This window comes from Puma concolor, chromosome D1 (assembly GCF_028749965.1).
Source record: "Puma concolor isolate L17-30 chromosome D1, mPumCon1.1.hap2, whole genome shotgun sequence".
Taxonomy (NCBI): domain Eukaryota; kingdom Metazoa; phylum Chordata; class Mammalia; order Carnivora; family Felidae; genus Puma; species Puma concolor.
The window spans coordinates 59,658,052-59,683,114 of NC_141676.1; the positions used below are offsets into that span (position 1 = coordinate 59,658,052).

At 45.0% G+C, this 25,063-nt stretch overlaps 1 protein-coding gene and 1 long non-coding RNA gene across 2 annotated transcripts in view; one reads left to right on the forward strand and one right to left on the reverse strand.

Annotated features, from left to right (window-relative positions):
* The window catches only part of MAP6 (microtubule associated protein 6), a 78,059-nt gene that overhangs the window by 40,549 nt on the left and 12,447 nt on the right, over positions 1 to 25,063 (reverse strand). The gene's annotated exons all lie outside the window — the stretch shown is intronic.
* On the forward strand, positions 2,703 to 3,884 carry LOC147576760 (uncharacterized). Its single transcript, XR_015241092.1, has 2 exons — positions 2,703 to 3,149; positions 3,410 to 3,884. It is a non-coding gene; the product is annotated as an uncharacterized LOC147576760 (long non-coding RNA).

Below are 25,063 nucleotides of genomic sequence, written 5' to 3' on the forward strand. Positions count from 1 at the left end.
TGGCTGTAGAGCCACGAAAGGGCCTCTGTGACCTCTATACCTGGAGGGTCAAGGCCAGACTCCGCACCAGCCGTGGGTTCTGGCCCTGCCACGGCCCACCTCCGCGGGCCCGTTGCCTCCCACTCTCGTCCCCGGAACAGCTCAACCACACGCCTGTGCTAGTCTGCACTCACACTCTTCCCTCTTTCCAGAATGCTCTCCTAGGCCTTATGCTCTTTACATCACCCTGCTCCAATGTCACCTCTGTGAAGCCATCACTGACCCCCAGACAGGGGGTCTGCCCAGCTCCCCCCCCCGTGCATCCTTCCCCACCTCAACCACATCTTGAAGACAGCTTATATTCTCTAGGCTGGAGGCCCCGAGGGCAGGAGCTGTGCCCCAGGGTCCCGCCCAGGGCCCAGCACAGAGCAGGCACTCAGAAAAGGTGCACTGAATGAACAGGATTGCATGAAAGCCACAGAACAGCAAAGCTGAACAGGCACCCCGAGACGTTCTCACCTTATTTTACGGGCAAGGATTCCACAAAGGGCAGTGGAGAGGTGGGGTGGGGTGAGAGGTGGGGTGGGGTCAAGTACCAGAGCTCAGACTTGACTCTGGAGACAGAGGGAGCCACGCAAGATCTCAGAGTGGTGGAGTGATGTGATAATGTGGCCTGGGAGCCACTTTGGTTGTTTTTTGTTTTGTTTTTGTTTTTTCTTCCTCATGACCTGTGGCTTATTTGTGAGCAAAACTTGAATTTATCCATTTACAACTTATTTTATAATTTGTTGTAGCAATTACTTTCAAGACAAACATCTTATAACTAAGTAGAAGTTAAAAACAATGTAAAGAAAAAGAAATTGAGAACAATGCTATCAGACTTTAGTAGAGTAAAATCAATGAAGATTTCTTCCTACCGGGTTTTCTATGTAGCAAATTGATGTTTTATGTTTTTTGTTTTTGTTTTTTTTAAATTTTTTTTTTCAACATTTATTTATTTTTGGGACAGAGAGAGACAGAGCATGAACGGGGGAGGGGCAGAGAGAGAGGGAGACACAGAATCGGAAACAGGCTCCAGGCTCCGAGCCATCAGCCCAGAGCCTGACGCGGGGCTCGAACTCACGGACCGCGAGATCGTGACCTGGCTGAAGTTGGACGCTTAACCGACTGCGCCACCCAGGTGCCCCGATGTTTTATGTTTTAACTTAGTTGATTTCTATTTCTTATTTAGTTTTTCCAATTAAAAAGTACATAAAAACTTTTGTCTCTTTTATTTTGTTTTAATTTTTAATGTTTGTTTGTTTGGTTTGTTTTTTTTTTTTTGAGAGAGAGAGCAAGGGAGGGGCAAAAAGAGGGAGACACAGAATCTAAAACAGGCTCCAGGCTCTGAGCTGTCAGCACAGAGCCCGATGCGGAGCTCAAACTCATGCACCAAACTGTGAGATCATGGCCTGGGGCGAAGCTGGACGCTCATCTGACTGACCCATCCAGACACCCCAAACTTTATCTCTTTTAACTAGGATCTAGGGAGCCACTGTGGTTGGGTGAGTCAGGTCACTTGGTGACAATCAAAGGCTGGGGACAGGGAGAGATTGGAGGCTACATCTTCACATACGTTGTATTTAATGATGGTGAATTAGAACTCACTGTCAATTCTGCTCACAATTTATTTCATTCATTTGTTGCGTGCCTACAGCAGTTATAACATAGTTACCCTTTACTGAGGGCCTACAGTATACAAGGTGTTTTGCCCTCATGATTTAACTTAATCCTTAGCACTACCCTTTGAGATGAACACTATCACTTTCCAATTTATGGATGAGAAAACTAAGCTCAGAGAGATGAAGTTACTACCTGAGGCCTCAGAGAAATTGTGAGCCAGGCACTGCTTTAGCACCTGAGGATAAGGGACAAGGAGCTCACGGTCCAGTCGGGGCCAGAGGAGACAGAGAAACAGACTTGAGTCATGTGGTATGAGAAGTGCTGTAGCAGAGAGAAACACAGCGGGCTGAAGAGGCCCAGAGCAGGCCCCCAACCACTCTTAGGGATGATGGATGAAGTCTCATCGTGACAGCTGGCAGAAAAAACGCGGCACACGTTGGAAATAGGCCTACCCTCCTATGACTTACTTTTCTCTTTTTGACTATGCAAAACCTAGGAAGCAATGACTGAAGGCAGAAGGATAAATATGCGGGGCATCGCTGCATGCGATTCAAAAATCATCTTCACGCTTGTAGTCGTTTAACACAGAGGCTCCCGCGTGTGACTTCCCAACAATGGGGACTGGCCCCACCTCTCTGCCTCAGGAAACTGTGGGGCCATTAAGGTAGTCCCCAGGATCCTGAGGGAGACAGGGATGACAATCCAGCAGCAGATGGCTCCACACAGGCCCGCCACGTAATTAAGTTGCTGTGAGAGACAGTGTAAAGAGATAAATGAATTAGTTGGGGGAGGGGGGGGGTCAGGCACCGAGGGTGCCGGCTGTAGGACAGCCAGCATCAAAGGGGGGTCAGGGACGAGACACCTCCAAACAGCCACCACTCTGCACTCGCAGCTGTGCCCGTGTGCACAGCTCAAGTGTGTGCACATGCGCTCTAGTCAAGCAGGGCGGCAGGGGGTTGGTAACAAGAGGACACGTAATTCTGCTTTAAGATTAATCATGATAATGGTGATGGCAGTGAAAACAGCTTACATTACAGAGAATCTTGCCAGTGCCAGGAACTGTAGGAAGTACATTTATGCATTATCTCATTTAATCCTCCCAGAGACCTCACGAGGCAGGCACAGTTAGTACCATTCTCATTTTACAGATGAGGAAATAGGAGCCGAGGGTAGTTAGGTGTCGTGACCTTGGACAGCAGTAAGTGGAGATGCTGAGGTTAAACGAGAATGCTACAATGAATAGCCGTGTCCCAGGACTGAAGAGGGGAACTCAGCTGAGGCACAGAGACAATACCGCATTCCAAAGGGAGGCACGCTGTCACAATGCAGAATTGCCAAAGGCCGAGAATAGTAACAGGGACAGGATATTGGTGAGAACTCTGTGTGCCAGCGAAGGGGCCACTTTCCCTCCAGCTGAAGTCAAGAGAGAGGCACAAGGACATCTGGATCTTAGGGGATGTGATCATGACCCTCCTGAGTCAACAGGGACTCTCGTGAAAAATCTGAAGGTCAGAGATGGCTGGCTAGTCTGTCCAGGAGCAGAGACAGGGACAAAGGGCTGTTCTGGGGGTGACTTGAGCCGTCCTGTGGTTAGGGCAAAGAACGTATGGTGCAGTTTCCCCGGGACCGGATAGCGTCAAGACAGCCACCCCAAGAGGCAAACATTTCAGAAGAAGCTAGAGGGACCATGGGATGCCCAGGGTGGAGGAGGGGGTGTGGAACCTGCCAAAGGGGATCCCCTTTTATCCCTTTAATCTCTCTCCTGCAGGAAGAGATCCATGGTGGTGAGTGTGGAGGCCTCTAGAGAACCCAGCAAAGCAGCCACAAGAGACAGTCCATCCTGAAAGCCTGCTGGTCCAGAGAGCAGCAATCACCGTGACCACGCCAGTCCCAGAAGAGCCCTTCCGTTCCCTTTGCCTCGTGCTCTTGCTACCTGAACTCCAACGCTGGGCAGGTTGGATGCAGGGTGAGGGATGGGACAAAAAGAGGCCCCACCGCGGGCTTCTCCTCTGGAACAGGCCAGAGCTGCAGGAGGAGAAGAGGGATTAACTTTAAATAGACTGACATGGTGACTATGACATGGGATGGACATTTGAATGACAGAGGACTTTTATTTACTGAAATTTGCTGTATGAGTTACAGAACTTGCCCAAATTTTCAAGCAAGGGCAGCAGAGGAACCTGTCCCACAGAACAAATTTAAAAGGATCGTGGGAAGCAAAAATAAAGTCACCTTATAATTTGTTCAATGTAAAAGTCACATTTCAGTTAATGAAAACTTAGTGTATGCCAAAAGCTTTCATAATGGATTGACATACGTGGTCTAAATTCATCTCAGGCCAACCAGCCCTTCAAGATAAAAGTTATTGTTCCTATTTTAGAGATTAGAACATGGAGGTTCAGGGGGGTAAAGTGAACTGTCTCAAGGCATAGAGCCAGCAAGTGGCTGCACAGGGCCCAAACTCACAGGGACTCCCAGTCTGGATCTTTCTATCGTGTCTTTGCTTGGGACTGTGGCAGGTCAACTCAGTGCTGAAGAAAGTGTTGCCCAGGATGCGATTTTTTCTTAGCGTGCTCAAATCACAAGTGCATGTATTCTGAATCAATTCTGTTCTCATGCATGCAACAAAGATTCCACTACAAAGGATAAATGGCTCTGGTCTATATACTGACACAAAAGGTACCTTTTTTTTTTTTTTTTTTTTTGAGGCCAAAAAGATTGGAGAGAAAACAGTTTATTCCATAGCTGCCATCACGTGACTGTTTGTCAAAGGATTAATATAAACTGCAGTGGTCCTAACTAAATACAACGATGAAAGGGGCTAGATCTAGATCTGAGTTCAAGTTTGTAAAACATGGCTGGAGATACACTGGCGGGGGCAATGATGGTGGCGCATGGAGACGGGTCAGTGAGACAATGACAGGAGGGAAGGTCTGCTGGGTGGGCAGAAGGATGGGGCGAGGAGAAAATCGGTCAGGGAGAGTAAATCTTGACACCAGAGCAGAAGTCCCAATTCTTGTTCCTAAGATGTATGTGTGTTTTATCATCTGTTGACACATTTTAAATACCCACAGCAATGAGCATTCTAGAGCAAGGAAGAGACCAGGACCTGCCCTAGAGAAGAACGCTTAACAAAAGCCCACTGTGGGATTTCAAATCTGCGTGTTGTGAGTGTGTGCGTGTGCTGTGCGACTGTGACTGTAACCACTACCACCACCACCACCATCACAGTCCCCATGCTCTGTCTCAACCCTCTCCCAGAGTCAGAGAACCAGCAGGTGACTTGGGCTTAAATATATCCCACCTTCACTGGTGAGTCTTGGGTCTTTGCCTGGGGAGCAGAGTAATGCTGGCCTTTCACAAGGAGTTGCAAAGTATGTTTTGGAAGAGTTTGTGAAGGCGTGGTATTAATTCTTCTTTGAATGTTCAGTAGAATTCGCCAGCTTATCTGGGCTTGTCATCTATCGTCTTGGGCACAGCTGATGAGTTGAAATGAACCTGTTTGTATAATTTTGCATCTTATCTAATTTATTATGAACATTTTACTTAAATAGTTCCAAGAAGCTACTTGATATATTATAGACTATTATAAAAGTCTAGACTGAAGGCCAAATTTCAGACAATATATACCAGGACTTGAATTTTATAGTTGTGACCTACTAGTCAGTCCTAAAAAAAAGTTCCTTCAAAGTCCTCCAGGCACCAAATAAAATTCACTCATCCGAGCCCTGCGCTGAGTTCCGGCTTCCTACTCGTGTCCTTTCTAAATTCATTATTCATTAAAAGAATCCATATCTACATTTTAAATACAAAATGCTTAATTTATAAAGGCTTCAAAAAAGGTAGTGAGTGATTTTAAGTGTTTCATTAATAACAAGAATCTACTATTTTTTTAAGAACAACTGTTCTCAAACTGAGTGACAAATATCACCAGATAATTTTTCTTTTTTTTTATTGAGAGAGAGTGCAAGCAAGCGAGGGTGAAGAGAGAGAGAGAGAGAGAGAGGGAGAGAAAGTCCCACTAGAGGCAGAAGGTGGGGGGGGAGAGAAAGAGAAGTGGGGCTCACCAGAAGCAGGGCACACGTTCATGAGAAGCAGGGCTCATGCTCACAAACTGTGAGATCATGACCTTAGCCAAGGTCAAATGCTTAACCGTCTGAGCCACCCACGCGCCCCAAGAATTTCTTAGTGATGATTTCTTTCTAGTGTTCCCACTCTTGAGGTGAAGCCCTGGAATCTGTATTTTAACAGGTTCCTTGGGTGATTCTATTATAGTTGGTCAGAGGAACGCACTTTGAGAAACACCACTTTGAAGTCATGGTGACCTCGTGGGTGAAAGGTGACAAAGAAAGAAATTAGTGTCCATAAAGGGCCCAGCACTGCCCCTGGCTCGAGGCAGCATGCCCACAGTTCCAGTGTGACTAGTATAATCTGAATCACCTTGAGGAGGGTTAAACCTGGTACAAATTTAATTGTTGGCAGGACTGTAAGCCTTCTCCAATTATTTTTGGTTCCTCTTCCACTATCCTCAGCAATAACAAGGCATGGCCTATCAGCAAGAGCTTGGGTTTGAAATCCCAAATAGGCCATTTACCAGCTGTGCAACTTTAAGGAAGTCACCTGGTCTTTCTACAGATGAGCCTCAGTTTCCTCATCTGTAAAGCAGGGATAATGTCATCGACCCTGCTGGGACAATGTGAGGATTGAATGAAATAGGGTAGAAGAGTTTTTCCTTTTTTTCTTTTTTTTAGATTTTTGCTTGAGTATAGTTGACATACAATGTTCCATTGGTTTCAGATGCACAACATAGCGACTCAACTTCTTTATATGTTACGCTGTGCTCACCATAAGTGTGGCTGCCATCTGATGCCATACGACGCTACTATAAGGTCATTGGCTGTGCTCCTTATGTTGTGCCTTTTATCCCCGTGACTTGTTCATGCCGTAACTGGAAGCCTGTACCTCCCACCCCCTTCACCCACTTTGCCCCTCCCCCTGCTCTAGATGTATTTTTCTTGATTGACTTTTGCCCTTTGCCTAACCCGCTGCCCACACTCCTTCTTTGGATGGGCTCATCTAACACAGAGCCAGAGGGACACGGCACAGATGCACTTTCCCAGCTCTGGGGACGGATGGCTGCCAGGCCTTCTGAGCTAACAAAACTCATACATGAGAAGGGGGAAAGGGCAGATTCAAAGGCTGGTGACTAGAAGATTACAGTGACTGAAGATCAGATCCAGATCCAGCCTCTGTCGTGGTCTGCCTCTGAACACAAACCTCAACATGAGTCCTGTGAAATTTAGTTGAAGGAGAACATGCTTATATCATCAGGTGCTTTGATACATTTAGGGGGAGACAGGAAGGATATCAAGGTCAGGTCTAAAGGAGATCAATGAAAAGTGATCATTTCTGCTGTCCCAGGAGATAGGCACTGGGTATCTAGTTACGTTACTCAGCTGGAATAGATAGTATCATTCCATCCAGCAAATACCACTGGCAAAGGCATCTCTGGTCTATTTTGCTGCAATGGATACCAAGTGTGTGAGTGAGCAAATCTCTCGCAATGGGAAATTACCTCTGTGGGCACCGTATAGACATGTCTTACTTTATATCCATTGGTTTAATCAACAGTCTAGAATTATGAGACAGTTTCCTTTGATTCTTTTTATACTCATTTCCTACTAGGGCTTTGGGGTTCAAATGATTAGTTCTGTCACCTGGGGAGCAAGTTACTTTACCTCACTGAGGTTTTACATTTCATTCTCACTTCAACCCAATTAACTCCATTCTATTTCCAGAAAAATGGGGTATCGACTGCCTGACCCAAGGTCGTGAGTGAGTTACAGCTAGCGAGTGATAGACCTGAACCCAGGCAGGCTTCCTCTGTGTTCTCATCCATTCCAACCTCTGGGGACTTGCCCAAAGACACCAAATTAGGTAGGCAAGAACTCTCAGATGTTCTTCTGGGTCTTTCCCTGTCCAAACATCTAGGATCATAATCTGCCAGAGGGAAGATTTGATGTGTAATACTCTGTAATTCTTGTGCAATAGTGTATAAAGAAATACCTCTCAAAAACAATCGCAAATAAAAAACAGGTTCCATGAATTTTATATGCTCCCCTGATTCTTAGATGTAAATCAACATACCTATCCCCCTTCTCCCTTCTTTTTTCCCAGAATAAATATCCCCCAGTTTCCATCATTTCTGCTTCTAATGACTTTATCTTCTGCTGTTTTCTATCTTTGACTCAAAGAAGATATAGGGACCCCAGAGTTGTACATAAAACATTTTCAGATAAAGAGTAAGGCCTCTCTGGGCTACAAAAGAGTGGGGAGAGAACGGGAAGAAGAATGTAGAACCAACAGGAGAGTTAAGACTGGGGCAATGTCGTGGAAACTAGAGTCCCTCATCCATCCATCCAGCCAGCCAGCCAACAACCCCCGGGGCCTAGAATTTTAGAACTGGTAGACATTCCAGAAATAATTTAATGCAGTATACCAACTTTACGGACTGGGGAAATAAAGCAGAGAGAGGGCAAGTACGTCCATTATGTCACATGGCAAAGTCGTGGCAGAGCTGGAACCAGCACTCCCAGGCCTCTCATTTCCTAGCCTGGGTTTAGTTTGGTTCTGTTCTGCTGTAGAATAGTCTTGATTATTTTAAAGATGCTGATATATATTGTCATCAAAAACAACAATAGATAATAGCTGCACAAAACCTAATAGCTTGGAACATACCTTTACATAAGCATTTCATTTGTGTTACCATTTACACGGCATTAAAAATTATTCCATTGTGTTCTTCAAATCTCTTGACGTTTGCCCATAAGTCCCCATCCCGTGGGACTTGTGAAGGCAAACGGTCTTTCCGGCAAGTCCACTTGCCTATTTGTTGTATGTGTCAACCCTCCTAAAACTTGAAATTAAACTTCCCTCCCGTGGCAGACACTCTGAGCATATTTCTGATTTTCTGTCAGTATTTATTGAGGGCTCACTGGATGATGCTCAGTAATTCACTGCTTCATTTATTCAACATATGTTAACCTAGATGCCGTCGATAGGAGGTCGGGATACAACAGAGGGTAGACTAGACAACATCCCGGCTGTCTTGGAGAGCAGTGACTTACGTTCCAGTGAAGGGGATCAGCAATAAACCAATAGGCAGTTATACAATACGCCAGGTGGTGCGAAGTTCTAACAAGACTAGTAATGGTGACAGAGTCACGTGGGCTTGTAGGTACGTATATGTGTGCTGTGTTACCTAGAGTCAAGGACAGCCTCTCTGAGGAAGTGACGTGAGCAGAGACCTGAAGGAACTGTGCCTCGTGGAAATCTGGTGAAGGAGCACTCCAGGCGGAACGCTAAGACCCGGAGGCAAGAGGTGTGTGTGAAGAACAAAGGCCAATGTCACCGGAGTGGAGCTAACAAGGGGAATGGGGGGAGGAGTGGGAGATCAGATCAGAGAAGGAAGGGCGGGTGGGGTAGGGAGGGCACTGCACATCAGAATGAGAGATTTGATTTCATTTCTCGTGAGAGGCAGAGCCACTGGAGGATTTGGGCACTCATCTGGCGTGGAGTGGCATAACGTGCCTTTTGTTGTAGAAGGTTAAGAACAAGGAGGAAGCAGGGAGACCAGCTAGGAGGCTACTTCAATATTCCAAACGAGAGATTACAGTGGAAGCGGCTACAGTGGCTGTGTCCCTGTCACCAGGCCAGGCAGGAGAGACTCTGAGTAAAGATATTTGCTGAATGCTTGAACGATATTATACAGGAGGCATGTAAAAAGTGCTAAGGGTAAATAAATGAGAAGATTTATTCTACCTCTGGGAGAGAGGGCAGCAATGTGGAAGGAGACATGAGTTGAGTCTTGAGGACTAAGAATTCACCAAAGATGGGACAACGGCCTCCTCATGGCCAAAAGGGTAAAAGCAAATTCCACAAGGACCCCAAGGTGGCTGCACTCAGGGTCCTGGAGGGGAGGGAACATGGGGTGTATGGCAGTCAACGAAGCCAGATGGTAGGGAGCCCAGGTCGACCACGCTAAGGACCCCTAACTCACATTTCTCCAGTCCTCATGCCAACAGCCGTGCCAGGTAGACCCCGGCAGGACATAGGCTCTGCTCCCAGGAGCTTCTGTCCTGGTTTCAGGAGATGGGACTGTGAGGTGCAGGCACTGGGGACCAATGGCCAGGATACTAGTCCTTTAGTCAGAGCGTGTGTCTTTTCCAGTTCCCATGACGCCCTCCCCCCACGTTTCTCCCACGCCCCCATGGGCAGGGGCAGGGGCAGTGGCAGTGGTGGGGCACGTACGGCCGGTCATGGCTGCGGCTGGGGCTCCTCTTTACTGGAACTTTCAGAGTGCCTCCACTCACTTAGGAATGGGCTTTCAGACCACAGGGGAACTTGGCTCTTCAGAGAAACACAGATTGATTAAGAGATATGCTGACACCTTCCAAAACACCGTGCAGGAAAAATTCTCCCTTTTCTTTTAATGAGGGCTTAAGGGCTATTAAAACTTATTTGTCATTTGTAATCTTGTAGCTATAAAGAGACGCCCTTGCATTATTCTTTCCTAGAGCTTTCTCACACCAAATTCCTAATGAGGTAATTACCCTCATAATAATTACTGCCTAATTACTGGGGAAGCGGGAAGGAGAATGTGGAACAAAGTAAGCAGCTGCAATTTGGGTTGTTATGTCAGAGATCTGATAAAAATGATCTCTGTGAAAGTCAGTAAAGCGAACGCTTTTTTAGTTTATGAAACGAGAGATACATCACCAGGGTTTTATAAAAGTAATTAGTTCGAAGCATGCCTTTTAACCTCACCCTGGGGATCTAGCATCTTCTTGGAGGGAGTCTGGCTGAGGAAGCAAGGGGAGCCTGTAATCAAACGGAGCCCGCTGAAACCCCACGCACACCTTCCTTCCCACAACACCTTATACAAGTGACTGAACATGCCTGGGCCTCACTTTATGAAAGTAAAATGTGGGAAATGTACCTGCTAGGTTTTCTGTGAGGACTGAAAACATCAACCCCCAGGCCAAACAAGCGGGGCTTACCAAGTGCTACTTTGACCACTTTGAATCACCATCCGTTCATACAGCATCTATCTGCCAAAAACCCAATTAGGCAAGGCCAGAGGGCTCCGCAATTATTCAATAATTCTTACCCACGTATTTTCCCTCGAGAGTGCCAAAATCACTTTGGGTTAGTCTGTCGGTTCATATTTTTAGAAATTTGAGGTAAAAATAGAAACTCGTGCGGATAAACATGGAATTTGAAATTGCACAGCTGCATCGGAGGCCAAGCTGTGAGCGGAGGCTGCTCGCAGTCTGAGGACTGGCTTCTGGGCTGCGCTCGCCCTGAGGCCTGTGGGAGCATCTGTAACATGAGCCTCCCCCGGCAGCCAGGCTCAGAAGGCCAGAGTGCAGGAGGCAGGGCTTCTGGTGCTATCTCTTTGTTGTGTGTGCGTTTAACACCTGCCTCAGCGGACAGACACTACGCCAGGCAAGCAACCCAAACATAATTCTTGCCTAAGGAGCTTCCGGGCATGAGAGACCGAAGCAGGTGTAAGCTATAGTTGTAATAAGTACACAGAATCCTCTTTACATGTACTTTACCCTCTGGATTCTAGAATGTGCCTAGCACTGTTTTCTCTAGGCTGATCTCCAACTTTAGTGTTCCTGGAATCACCTAGAGTGGGAGTGAGGGGCTTGTTAAGATGCAGACTCCTGGGCTTCACCCTTGCAGCCTGATTCTGGGTCCCAGTGTTTGTTTAAACAAACACTACAGGGGCGCCTGGGTGGCGCAGTCGGTTAAGCGTCCGACTTCAGCCAGGTCACGATCTCGCGGTCCGTGAGTTCGAGCCCCGCGTTGGGCTCTGGGCTGATGGCTCAGAGCCTGGAGCCTGTTTCCAATTCTGTGTCTCCCTCTCTCTCTGCCCTTCCCCCGTTCATGCTCTGTCTCTCTCTGTCCCAAAAATAAATAAACGTTGAAAAAAAAAATTTAAATAAACAAACACTACAGTTCTAATATAGGTCCATGCACTGTGCACAGTGAGAGAAACATGGAGCTAGTTACTTGATCTGCATAACAACTTTGGGATATAAGCAGAATAAACATTATTTGGAGGGTTTAAGTAATTGGCCCCAGGTAGGCAACTTGCCAATGAGTGATAGGAGCTTGGACAACCCCCCCGCCCCGCCCCGCCACATCCCTTCCCCTCCTCCCACCCAGCCCGCCCTGCTGAAAAGCCATTTCTTCCATTAAACCTTTGTCAGAACAAGTATTCTTAAAATAATCTCATTTCCTTAACACCCAAAGTGTGCTTCTTTTTTGTTATTTACAGCCTTGCACCTCATAATGCTACAATTAAGTATCTCCCTTGCCTCCGTGTATTAAGCACGTCTTTTTTATTCAGGTGTTTTGGCATCTGGGGCCTTACTGACCCTGGGGAAACAGCTCCCCACCTCCACTCCAGGGCTGCCATTCCTAGGGGTGGTAAACACGCCTTTCATATGCAAACCAACCAATCCAATGCCCAGACCCCAAACACCTCCTTTATTGGGCTCTCACACTTGGGCCACTATCCTCCTACCCTAATCATCACAGGGCTAGGTACCAGAAGACTATGGACATATGCCCCGGAGTCCACTGAAATTATTCAAGCCAGCCACTCCTAAACCTGCTTAGCCTGCTTATCCTGCCTGACCCACTTCTTCCTGGGAAAACCACATTTCCCCTCACTCCTTCCGCCTCCTGACCAATCCTGGTGCTTCCCCACGTGGCCTTGCACGGTGTGGTGTAGGCTGCCCCCTCCTCTGAGAATAAGCTATCTTTTCAGTGGCAGTCATCTCCTGACCTGCTGGCTTACCATGCCTGAGTAAAAATCAAGCCCGCATTTTTAAAGCGGTTTTCCCTACTCAGCCGGAAGTGACTTGAGGACAAATGCTTTCTCTCTAACCAACGATTACATTAACGCACTGTAGTGCTCACCTTGGGTGTTCAAAACGTATTTGTTGAATTCATTTGAAAAGTCAAGAAGCTTAAACGAAGCCTTCTATCAGTGATTCTGTTCACTCTGGGTGTTAGAATTTTAAGTCAATTTTTAAGCTGCTCCCAAACTTCTGTTGTTCTTCTCAAGCCAAGTGTAAAAGCGAATGGCAGACTGTGTGGGATGCTGGGTTATCGCAGGCTCCCTTCAATCATGCAAGGAAAGTATTTACTGACACTGAGATGAAAAAGAGGCCGTTCCAGCTTTCTAGTTTGCCATGAACACAGACAGTACTGACTCACAGATAAACTCTTAAAAGGACAGAAACATTTAAAAGGGCACATTGTGTGGCAAGCCCACTGGGACACAGAAGTGGGCTTCAGAGCAGGAAATTGAACCTAAGTCTTTTTGGACTCCTGGTCCAGTGCTCTCTTCTCTCGCCCCAAGCGACCTGGTGCTTCCACTTTTGTTTTGCTTGCTCACATATTTCACATCCCATCACACAGGACACCGACTCATAGGTACATACTTAAAAGGACCATATTTAAAAGGGCGGAAACATATTGAATAAAGTAAATGCAGCTTCTTACAGTGTCCCGAATGGGCTAACTTTGGGGAATTTCTGAGAAACACTCTGATTTAAATGGCATCTTGGTCTCACCAGCAGGTTTGCACATTTCAGCTGGGGAGATTCACTTTTCCCTCAGATGTGAGCGGTCACTTGGAGACACAGCACCTGCCCTTGGGGCATAAGCGCTCCTGGAACAAGAACGACAGGCCGCTGGTTGTACCAGTAAATTAAGGAGAAATGACCCAGATATACATTTCTTACCCTGTTAGATCACATTCTAGGGTCAATACAGCATTTTAAATCTTAGCGCTCTTTTCAGATGTATCTAAACAAAACAGTTCCGCCCTCTTTTCCTCCTATCAGATGCATTTTTTTCCCCTTTATGCCCAGACTTCGTCAGAGTGAATGAAATACACAAGAAATCCCCAACTCAAAACTGGTGGTGAAGCTAAAGGGGTGCCATCAGCTAAGACAGCACAGCAGCGTCCACTTGGGAATATCCATGTTGGATCAGTTTGTCATTTTGGCCTCCGCCATCCATTTTTAAGCAGGCAGGTCTGGGATGTGAGGGCAGGTAGGCATCCAACTCCAGATCCCATGCTTGTTTCTCAAAGTAAAATCCCCGACTCAAAAGACCTTTCTGGAAGGCAGAATACAGAACTGGAAATGCATGGTTTCAACCTTACAAAAATATGGAGGGAAAAAGATGAACTAACACCAACATGACAGCATCTGCTTATGAGTGGTGGGATCTGAGGTGACTGACATTTTCATTTTTACTTGTCTGCTAATCGTACTGTTTTGAAAAACTCAATTTCCCACTAAAGGAGGGGGAAGAGAGGGAAGGAAGAAGAGAAGAGGGAGGGAGGGAGGGACAGAGAGAAATACCAGTGTTCAGATTGCCTCAAGCGTCCTCCCGAGCACCGCTGTGCGAGTCCGTGATGTCTGCAGGCTTCCCCGGGGCGCCCGGCTGCTAGGTCATCTGTGCTCAGCCCCACCCCTGCTCTCACAGCTGACCAGTCTCCCGCTCCACCCAACACACACAAGTCTGTCACTTTCCATTCCACTTGATTTCCACTCTCCCCCCTGGCTGGTGGCCATGGAGTCCTCTTGGCAACCTCCATGCTGGTTCCCATGGATACCTTCGATTCCCAGACAGGCGGCTGCTCAGAGCAGATGGTCGTTGGCACTGTGCGGGGAACAGGCTGAGGGGACATCTGATTTATCCAGCACCCTGCATCCTTCTGCTCACCCCGTCCCCAACACACTGTGCACAAGCACGCACACGCGCGCGCGCGTGCACACACACACACACACACACACACACACACACACACATCTTCCCCCAGATCTTGCTGGCTTCTGGCCTTGACAAGGAACCTGGAACATTTCAAATATAACAAACAGCACAACACCAATTGCTAACATTTATTGAGCACCCATTCTCTGTCAATGATCTATAAAGTGCTTTGCATAGAAAAGGAAGGAAATAATTTACCAGGACAGTTTAAGGAGTTCAGTTTTCTGACCCAATTCAAACATGGCTATTTGGGCCAAGTCTTTCTGGGATTAGTGTGGACTGCTGTTGACATGCATAAGGACGATGTCTGAAGTGCACTGAAATTTCCGGTTCTGTGCCCAGCCTCAGATATTCAGATTCAGAAGGTCTAGGGCAGGACACAGGAGTCCGGGATGGTGCTGAGGAACCTGCACTGTGAACGAGCACTCCATGCGATTCCAATGCAGGTGGTCTGGGCCACTCAGAAGAAAGCCTGCCCTAGCTCAGGGATTCTCAGACTTTAGAGTGCCCGTGAGGTCTTGTTAAAATGCAGTGTGACTCAGCATGTCCGGGGCAGCATCTGAAATTCTGCATATTCAATCAGGTCCCAAGTGAGGCTGACAGTGCAGGTCCATCGACCACACTTTGAGCGACAAGAACCTAGAGGGTCAGCCCCCCAGAGACTAGTTCATACAACGTTTACCTGCCAAAAGCCCAATTAGGGGCCAAATGCCAAAGGATGTAGCAATAATTTAATAGTGTGGTTCAGAAAGAATGCAGAACGCTAACCCCCCTTCCTGCCAGCGCACTCCACAAACAGCACTATATCCGACACACCCACTGGCACAAGAGTCCTTGACACAGTGTCAACTGTGTCCAGATTTCCAGTCACATCCTTGCCATTCCCTGCCAGGAAGTCTACACCCAGGCCTCCCATACCACCCCTGTTTCCTATGCTTGGTTTCTCACACCTCTTGCTTTCTCACACCGGCTTTTGCACACGCTGTTTGGGGTGTCTGGAACGCACTTCTCCTACCACTCGATGTCCGTCGCCGAGCACCTTGCTGACCACCACAGCATCGTGGGATGCCCTGCTTCTGACCTTGGCCCTTTTCAAACCTCCCCTCCCAGATGCCAGACAGGTCTCTTGAGAATGCAAATCCAATCAATCATTCTCTTGTTTAACATCTTTCAATGGTCCCCTGGAGCTTTCAGTCTCTGGGGTCCACAAGACCCTTCATAAATTAGCTCAGAAGCCCCGGGATCTAGCTTCCCTCATTCTGTTCCATCTGCCTGAGATACCTCTTTCCACTTTACGCAGCAGACTTCTACTCAACCTCAGAACCCTGCTCAAACATCAGTCCTTCAGAAGATTTCTGTACCTATTTCAGATGCCAGTAGTGTGCTGAAGGCAGCTCATACTATCTTGAGAGAGCCAACTATTAAATTCCCTGAGCCAGTTGTTAAGCACGGCCATTATAAAATATTTAATTATATAAATATAAATTAAACAGGGGCGCCTGGGTGGCTCAGTGGTTAAGCGTTGGACTTTGGCTCAGGTCATGATCTCACGGTTCATGGGTTCAAGCCCTGCATCGGGCGCTGTGCTGGCAGCTCAGAGCCTGGAGCTGCTTCAGGTACTGTGTCTCCCTCTCTCTCTCTGCCCCTCCCCACTCGTGCTCTTCATCTCGCTCTCAAAAATAAATAAAGATTAAATTTTTTAAAAATAAATACAAATTAAATAAATTAGATAAAATACATAAATAAATTATATAAAAATAAAACATTATATAAAAAATAAAAATCAAAAATCAAAACACATCACTTTATAAGGATTTTACCACATGTTACTATTATCTATGCTCTTGAGCTGACTTAGGACTACTGTACCTACTGGACGGGAACACCCCATACTGATGACTTCTACACAGCTCTTCCCAAGCCCCCAGTAGGGAATGGTGCGTAGGCGCTTGGAGTCAGTCATGGTGGGAGTACTGACAAATGCTGCAAACCAAAGCTAGGTTTATTGTCTCCTTGGCTATTTAGACTTAAGAAAGTAACGGAGTACAACGTTAATGATGCAGATTGCACTTAAAAAGTATGTCATGTCTGTATCTGTTACATTGTGGACAGCACACACAAAAAAATTGAGGAAATATTTTTTCCAGTACTCAAAATGATTATCTGATTGAGCCAAGGAGCTCACAGCACCCCCTAATGAGTGAAATTCTGACACGTCTTCAGGCATCTTCACTGCTTCCCTTTCACCTTCTCCTCAAAATAAACAAAAATACCAGCCAATGCTTATGTCAGAACTACACTCGTTTGCCAGTAATTTGAGTGACTTCTTTGTTGGAAAGAATAGACAGTTGGATGATGTCAAAAGCAGCTCCTCTCCTAGGTAGCTTCTGACTCTATATATTACACCTTATATTCTCAACACCCTGGATAACAAGAATTCTTATTCTTAGAGGTGCATGACTATAAACTTATTTTCTGTCTTTGAGGTCCCTCCCAAGAATCCTGCAGTGCTCTGAGCTTCCTCCCGGCCCGTTCTGGAAGTGCTAAGCATCAGTACCCAGACCCTTGTCCTCCAGTTTCCCACTGATGGCCTTGGTAAATAATCCGCTCAGGCTCTGGTTTCCAACAGTGTACAAACCATTACTATAATAGGAATGGTGTGACCTAGGGAGAGGGAGATACAGGCTTTAGAGGGACTGTTCAGGGCTGCAAATTATGCCTTCAGTTATTAGCTGTATAACCCTGGAAAAGATATCCAATCTCTCTGAGTCTCAGATAGCAATGCTTATGGGACAGTGTTGGGAAGACTAGACATAATGTACAGAAAGCTGTTACTATTGTTTCTACTGCCACTAATAATATTCATGATACTTTTATTGGGTGCCGATACTAATCAAGGCAGTTTACAGGAGAGTAGACTCCTCATAGGCAACAATGGGGCCAGAGTATGTGGAGTGATATTTTTAAAGTGCTAAAAGAAAACTAATGTCTACCTAGAATTCTTCACTCAGCTAGCTATCACTAAAGTATGAGGATGAGATAAAGATATTTTGGACAAAGGGCATACATACTTCCAGAAGGCAAGGGTGGGATTCAAAAAGCAATGGTGAGCAAAATACTACTGAATATTGAGGCAAATCTAAATAAGCATTGGACCCAAAAATTTAATTACTAATTATTTCCAAATTAGAGGACTTATAAAGCAAAAATGAGCTAAACTATAAGACAACAAGAGCACGGAAGTTGGAGAGGTGGATCAGTGGTAAAGCCTGGCCAACTTGAAACTGTAAGTCAGATCTACAGATTTAAAAATAAGGGTAATCACACACACACAAACACACACACACACACACACACACACACACACACACACACCAACGACCACCTAGCAAAAACCTAGAAATAAAATGCTTAAGTTCTACACAGAAGGGAATATAGAAAAAATTGATCCATTCAATAAAAGGCTGAGATAGATCAAAGAAGGAACAAAGCAAAATCATGGTAAATAGAAAATCTGAAAATAATTAACAAGAGAATTCATCAAGCTTACAGGCACCAGGTAAATATACAGCAATCAATATTGTTCCTATACATCACCAACAAAGGTAACCTTTGTTGAAAGTTTACCCAAAAAAGGTAACCAAAAAATCTCAACCACGATAGCAACAAAATCTAGAAAATGTCTAGGATAAAGTAACGAAAAAAGACCTTTTTTGAAGGATACAAAAGACGATCTGAGTAAATGTATCTTGATTATACCTGGGAAGACTCACTATGACACAGATGTCAACTTTCAGGTAAACCTATAACTTTAGCCCAAATCTAATCAGAATCTCCATAAGTAATTCCGGTAGCTGAAAACTAAGTCCCAAATAAATATGGTCGTGTGAACATATAAGTAAGGCCAAGACAATTCTAAAAAAGAACAACCAAGGGAGAGACCTGTCCTGTTAAAAATCAAAGCACATTACACATTACAAGGCTATTGTGATTAGTATCAAGTGTGGTATTTGTTAGGAATAGACAAATAGGTCAATGCAACAAACGAGAGAGCCCAGAAACCCACACAAGTGAGGGGACTTGCCATCAGAGAGAGGGAACTGTTTACATCAGTGGGAACAAACGGCCTGTCAAACAAATGAATTTGGGGTCTCTGGCTTTCTACATAGCAGAACACGGAAACGTATTCTTATCTCACACTCAGATCCATGAAAACTCATTCCAGATGTGCTACAAGCCTGAGTGTGAAGAATAAACCTTGAAACAACCGGAAGAAAATATAAAAGACACAGGTCTATCACTTTGGGAGTAAAGGATTTCTGCAATTAGAAATGAAAGGCACAAACCACACAGGCAGGGACTAAACATACAGAGCACAGGAAGATGAATTTCCGTGTTACCAAGACACTGTAATCGCAGGTGAAAGAGAAGCCACGGAGATTAGTCATCAGAATCAGTGCAGGTCAATAAGAGAAAGATCACACTCTAATAGGACGATGGGCATGGGGTGTGAGCATGCAGTCCGCAGAAAAGGAATTGCAGATTTTGATGAACACGTGGAAAGCTTCTGAATTTCACCGAAAGTCAGGGAAATGTGAATTAAACAATGACCATTGTCACACAATGAAACTGGCAAAATTTTAAAGGTTAACATTATGAGAAAAAAAGGGATACTTTTTACACTATTAGTTGAAGTATAAATGAGTCCAGTCAGTAAAAAGAGCAATTTTCCAATATCTAGTAAAATGTGTTTAACCCAAGATCCACCAATTCCTCTTTGAACTCTTAATTATATTCACAGAGAGACATTATAAAATACTCACTGTAGCATTATTTTTGATAGTTAAAAATTAAGAAAACCTGGGGGGTGGGAGGGAGGAGAGGGTGGGTGGGTGGGTGGGTGATGGGTATTGAGGAGGGCACCTGTTGGGATGAGCATTGGGTTTGTATGGAAACCAATTTGACAATAAATTTCATATATTTAAAAAAAAAAGAAAAAAAATTAAGAAAACCTAATATATAGAGAGTAAGAAAAAGAATATGTGATCTATTCAGTGCTGGCAGGTTATACAGCCATTGAAAGGAAGGAACTATGTATAAGTGGGTGTTTATGCCCACATGTTTGTATTTTTTCAAGATATGTGATGCTGGGTAAAAAAAAATAGTCACAGAATGATACACATTGTTAGATGTCATCTAAGTAAATACACACACATATAGCAATGCCTTTTGCATTTTATTCGATAAAGAGATATACACCCCCTGGGGCACCTGGGTGGCTTAGTCGATTAAGCATCCCACTTCGGCTCAGGTCACGATCTCAGGCATTGGCCTCTGTGCTGACAGCTCGGAGCGTGGAGCCTGCTTCAGATTCTATGTCTCCCTCTCTCTCTCTGTTCCTCCCCCGCTTGCACTCTGTCTCTCTCTCTCGCTCTCAAAAAGAAATAAAGATTAAAAAACAGAGAGATATACAACCCAAAGTCATGAGAGGTAGCCTCCTGGGGGCAGAGGGAGGAGCAGGATGGGTCTGGGCCAGATGGACAAACAGAACTTTTTTTTTTTTAAGTTTATTTATTTATTTTGAGAGAGAGAGAGAGAGAGAGAGAGACAGAAAATCCCAAGGAGGCTCTGAGCTGTAAGCGCAGAGCCCAACTCCGGGCTTGATCTCATGAACCGTGAGATCATGACCTGAGCCAAAATCAAGGGTCGGACACTTAACTGACTGAGCCACCCAGGCACCCCGAGAACTTTATTATGAATAAAAAATGTTTTAACACAAAAAAGACTGGAAGTAAATATAACAAAATATTAATTTTTAACATTCTGGGTGGGGAGAATATGGGAGTTACGCTATTCTTTGTAGCATATTTTTTAAAGTTCAAAGGATAAAAAAAGGAAAGGGAAAGGGCTTTGAAGATTCCTTGGCCAAGGTGCCGGCAGATATTTAGGAGGGAACAAGAACGATATCAAAAGGATGCAACCGGGCGCCTGGGTGGCGCAGTCAGTTGAGCGTCCGACTTCAGCCAGGTCACGATCTCGCAGTCCGTGAGTTCGAGCCCCGCGTCGGGCTCTGGGCTGATGGCTCAGAGCCTGGAGCCTGTTTCCGATTCTGTGTCTCCCTCTCTCTCTGCCCCTCCCCCGTTCATGCTCTGTCTCTCTCTGTCCCAAAAATAAATAAACATTGAAAAAAAAAATTAAAAAAAAAAAAAAAAAAAAGGATGCAACCACATCCTTGGCCGCGAGCTAACTCTCCAATGTCATCGGAGTTTCCCACCACAGTTGTGCTCTCTCCTCTGCCCTGTGTTCTCTACTGCAACCCTCAGGACAGGGCGCTTTGGCATCTGCACTGGGGTCTTTAAGGGGATCTTGGAGTGTGGTTCCTTAGCGGCCCTGCCCGGAAAAACAAGACGCTAGAGGGGACTTGCCCAACCCCTTAGTGACAGGCCAGGAAATGAAGCCAGAAGGAGGGGCTCCTGCGGGGTCACACGGAAGGCGGGGCAAGCATCAAGGCTCACCTTCATCTTTCAGGGCTCAGCTCAAACACCACTTCCTCAGATGACAGCTCCAAGTCCTGGTCTAGGTTAGGCCTGTCAGCTCCCATTAAACGCTCTCCTAGCACCTTGTACTGTCCCTGCCTACAATTCATCACAACTGTATTTAATAATTCGCGATTGACGTGCAGGTTTAGCTCCATATCTATCATTATACTGCTCACTCCACGGCGAACTGCATCTATCTCGTTCATAGCTGTAATCCAAGAACTTCGTTCGGAGCCTGTTCCCTGAGGGACTAATCTCTCTAAACCTGTGTGCATTCAGATTCCCCGCTCATTTTTGGTATTAATATTTAAAATTTCAACTGCAAACACCTAATGACTTATAAAATATGTACATATCCATGCAACCTATGACATGTATAATATTGCCCCACTCTCTGGAGAAGGAAACTCAGGTTCAGAGACTTGAAATAACTTCACCAAGGTTACATAAATACTAAATGGAAAGGCTGGGATTTGAGCTGATGTGTATCTGATGCCAATACTTTTGGTTAATCCACTGCACCATGGCTATCAGATCAGTAGCTGTGATTACTAATTTCCCTTATGTTCTTTGCTTTTTCTTCAGAACTCCTCCCTCTTCGATCACCCCCAGCCCTAAAGACCTTTCTTGGTTAAAGGTATTCATGCTTCTGCCACTGCATCATCTCCTCCTGCCTCTTCTCTTCCATCCTCCTCATCATCATTATCATCATCACATTTCCCCCTCCTATTGAAGTAGGAACAGACACAGAGTAAATCAGAATGTGCCAAGCTGTGGGCCTCACCGTCATATCCCCAGAGCCTAGCTTAGGGTCTTATTCATAGGAAGTCCTCAACAAATATGAATTGAATTGAGTTGAATTGAATTGAATTCATTCATTAACAAAGTAATACTCTCTACCCAAATTCCTCCATCTAGATGGAGATTAAGGTAGCATTTATAAAGTACCATCTTCTCATGGTAGAGCTCTCTTCCATGCTTTTCCTAAGTGCTGAATCCTGAGCAAGTGAATTGTGCCCTCATGCACTTTTTTTTTTTTTAATGTTTTTATTTATTTTTGGGACAGAGAGAGACAGAGCATGAACGGGGGAGGGGCAGAGAGAGAGGGAGACACAGAATTGGAAACAGGCTCCAGGCTCCGAGCCATCAGCCCAGAGCCTGACGCGGGGCTCGAACTCCCGGACCGCGAGATCGTGACCTGGCTGAAGTCAGACGCTTAACCGACTGTGCCACCCAGGCGCCCCTGCCTCATGCACCTTTTAATCACACTTATTCCTTATCTATTTTTTTTAAAGCCTTGTTCCAGCTCCCAGGAGAACCCCACACAAAATTGTCGTAGCAGCCACAGGCTGATATTACTTCACAATGGTGACTCCTGTACCTTGTATCCTTGGTTGCTACTAGAGATGGGTTGGTTACCCATTATATATGAAGACAAAGAAACTCTCTCACACATACGTCAGTGCCCCGTTGCTTTTCAGTTGTAAGGAAACAAGAGAGTGACTATGTCACTTAGGAAGAATAAATGATGTGCTAAATAAGAAACAGTCAAACCAAGTACTCTCAGGCACTCTTTTCAGAAGGTTATTTGCTACTTAAATACAGAGTCTGAAACTTGGTAGCACGGTGTTCTGTCCTCAACAATATAGATCAGAGATTGGCAAACTATTGTCCATGAGCCAAATCCAGCCCTTGAACTGATTCTGTTCAGCCACGAGCTAAGAATCATTTTTATAGATAAATATTTGCCATCAATATGATGAGAGGGAACACTAATTTTGAACCTCATTTCAGCAAATGTTATTCCCCTTAAAAACCCCATTCTTCTCATTAGTAGACCTATATGACAAAATACTGTATTTTATTATTATTATTATTATTATTATTATTATTATTATTATATTTTAAATTTAAACACCAAAACTTCTGGGAAATTTGTTCTCTCTCTTGTTATAAAACATATAAGGGCAGCCCAGGCCTAAAATATATATTATCTATCCCTTTACAGAAAGTTTGCCAGTTAATGCTCTAGACATTTCCAGATTCATCTCCTGCCATGTCACACCTCATCCTCAGAACACTTGTCGTATATGAATATATGTGGCTCCCCAAATACATATCTCTCTCTCTCCATGACCCAGCTGTCCCTTCTGCCTGGAATGTGCCTCCCTTCTGCCTACCTGATTGTTTTGCCTACAAAATCAGACTGATCCTTTAAGGTCCAGCTCAGACGCTACCCTCCTTTCTGAAGTCTTTCCTGATCCTTCAAGTCAGACTCAGAAATACTCAGAAAATCTGTGACCTAAGAATCTCATGGTTCTCTTCCCAGAAATTCAGAATGTGTGCATACACAAGGGCAAAATTACCTCTTTGTATTAGCTGAGTGGTGCTCAAACCCGTCTGGGATAATGATGATGAGAATAGTTACCATTCATTGAGCACTTACTATGAGCTAGGTACTATGCTAAGTACTGTACATACATCACTCATTCATTTGTTCAATTAATTTCTATTAAGCATCACTAAGCTTGGTGCTGGGGGTGCAATGGTAAATGAGACAGATAAGAGAGTCACAGACTTAATGGAATATTCAGTCTTCCAACAAGTTTGCAAGGTAGGTATTATTGGTTCTCTTTCACCGATGAGGGAACAAAATCAGAGAATAGAGGTTAAGTAACTTGCCCGAAGTCATATAGTTAACAAGTGGTGAGTAGAATCTGAACAAAAGGCCCCCGATAAAGCTAGACATCTAAGAGGAGCTGAAAATTACTAGTCAGTATTGTACTCTTAAGTGGCCTTCTTTGTTATCTCATTGTTAAAGACCCTGAGGAAGGAATATATAGTTCCTAACCTCTTCCCTTCCCAATGGAACTAACTCCGGGTTTTTGACACAGTGCACAGGTACACCTCCTTCAGGAAGTGGTCCCTGATTCAGATTGAGTCAGACACCCCCCTTTCCTCTATGTCCTCTCGTTATCTTGTGCATATTTCTACTATTGAACATACTACCAACACTATAACTTTCTTAATATGTTTCTCTCACTAGACCAGGAACTTTTAGGACAGGTACTATGTGTAATTCACTTGTGTACCCAGGTCCTAATGTGGTGCTTGATAAGTGACAGATGTTTGCTGAGTGAATAAATGAAAGACTTTCATTGGTAGCCTACTCTATTCCATTCTCTCAGTGATAACAATAAACGTGGCCGGTGCTTACTGTGATGGGTGAGAGTGTTACCTCCCCCTATCTTCATCACGACTCTCGAAGTGCAATTGTCTCCATTTTACGGATGAGAAAACTAAAGACTTTCTCAGTGTCACAAAGATTTTTAAGTTACACAGAAATGATTCAAACCCAGTTTTAGGGGCACCTGGGTGGCTCAGTTGGTTAAGCATCTGACATCGGCTCAGGTCATGATCTCACGGCTCGTGAGTTCAAGCCCTGTGTTGAGCTCTGTCTGTGCTGACAGCTCAGAGCCTAGAGCCTGCTTTGGATTCTGTGTCTTCGGCTCTTTCTGCCCCTCCCCCGCTTGCACTCTGTCTCTCTCTCAAAAATAAATGAAGATTAAAAAAAATATTTTAGGGGCGCCTGGGTGGCTCAGTCGGTTAAGCGTCTGACTTCAGCTCTGGTCATGATCTCACAGTTTGTGAGTTCGAGCCCCGTGTCGGTTCTGTCTGTGCTGACCTCTTAGAGCCTGGAGCCTGCTTCAGATTCTGCGTCTCCCTCTCTCTCTGCCCTTCCCCCACTTGCATTCTGTCTCCCTCTCTCTCAAAAATAAATAAACAGTAAAAAATAAAAATAAATTAAAATAAACTAAAAAAACATGTATTAATTTTTTTTTTAAACCCAGTTTTAATGGTCAGCAAATCCTTCACAGGACATCAGGATGCTTCCCAGGACTCATCCCACCATCCCATCCGTGAATCTTCCAACAGAAGTAACCAGCCCTTATTGTGACTCTAGAGAGCTCTGGCCCCTGATTTGAAAGCTCAGCAGGCCCTGCCTGGTATTTTAGATA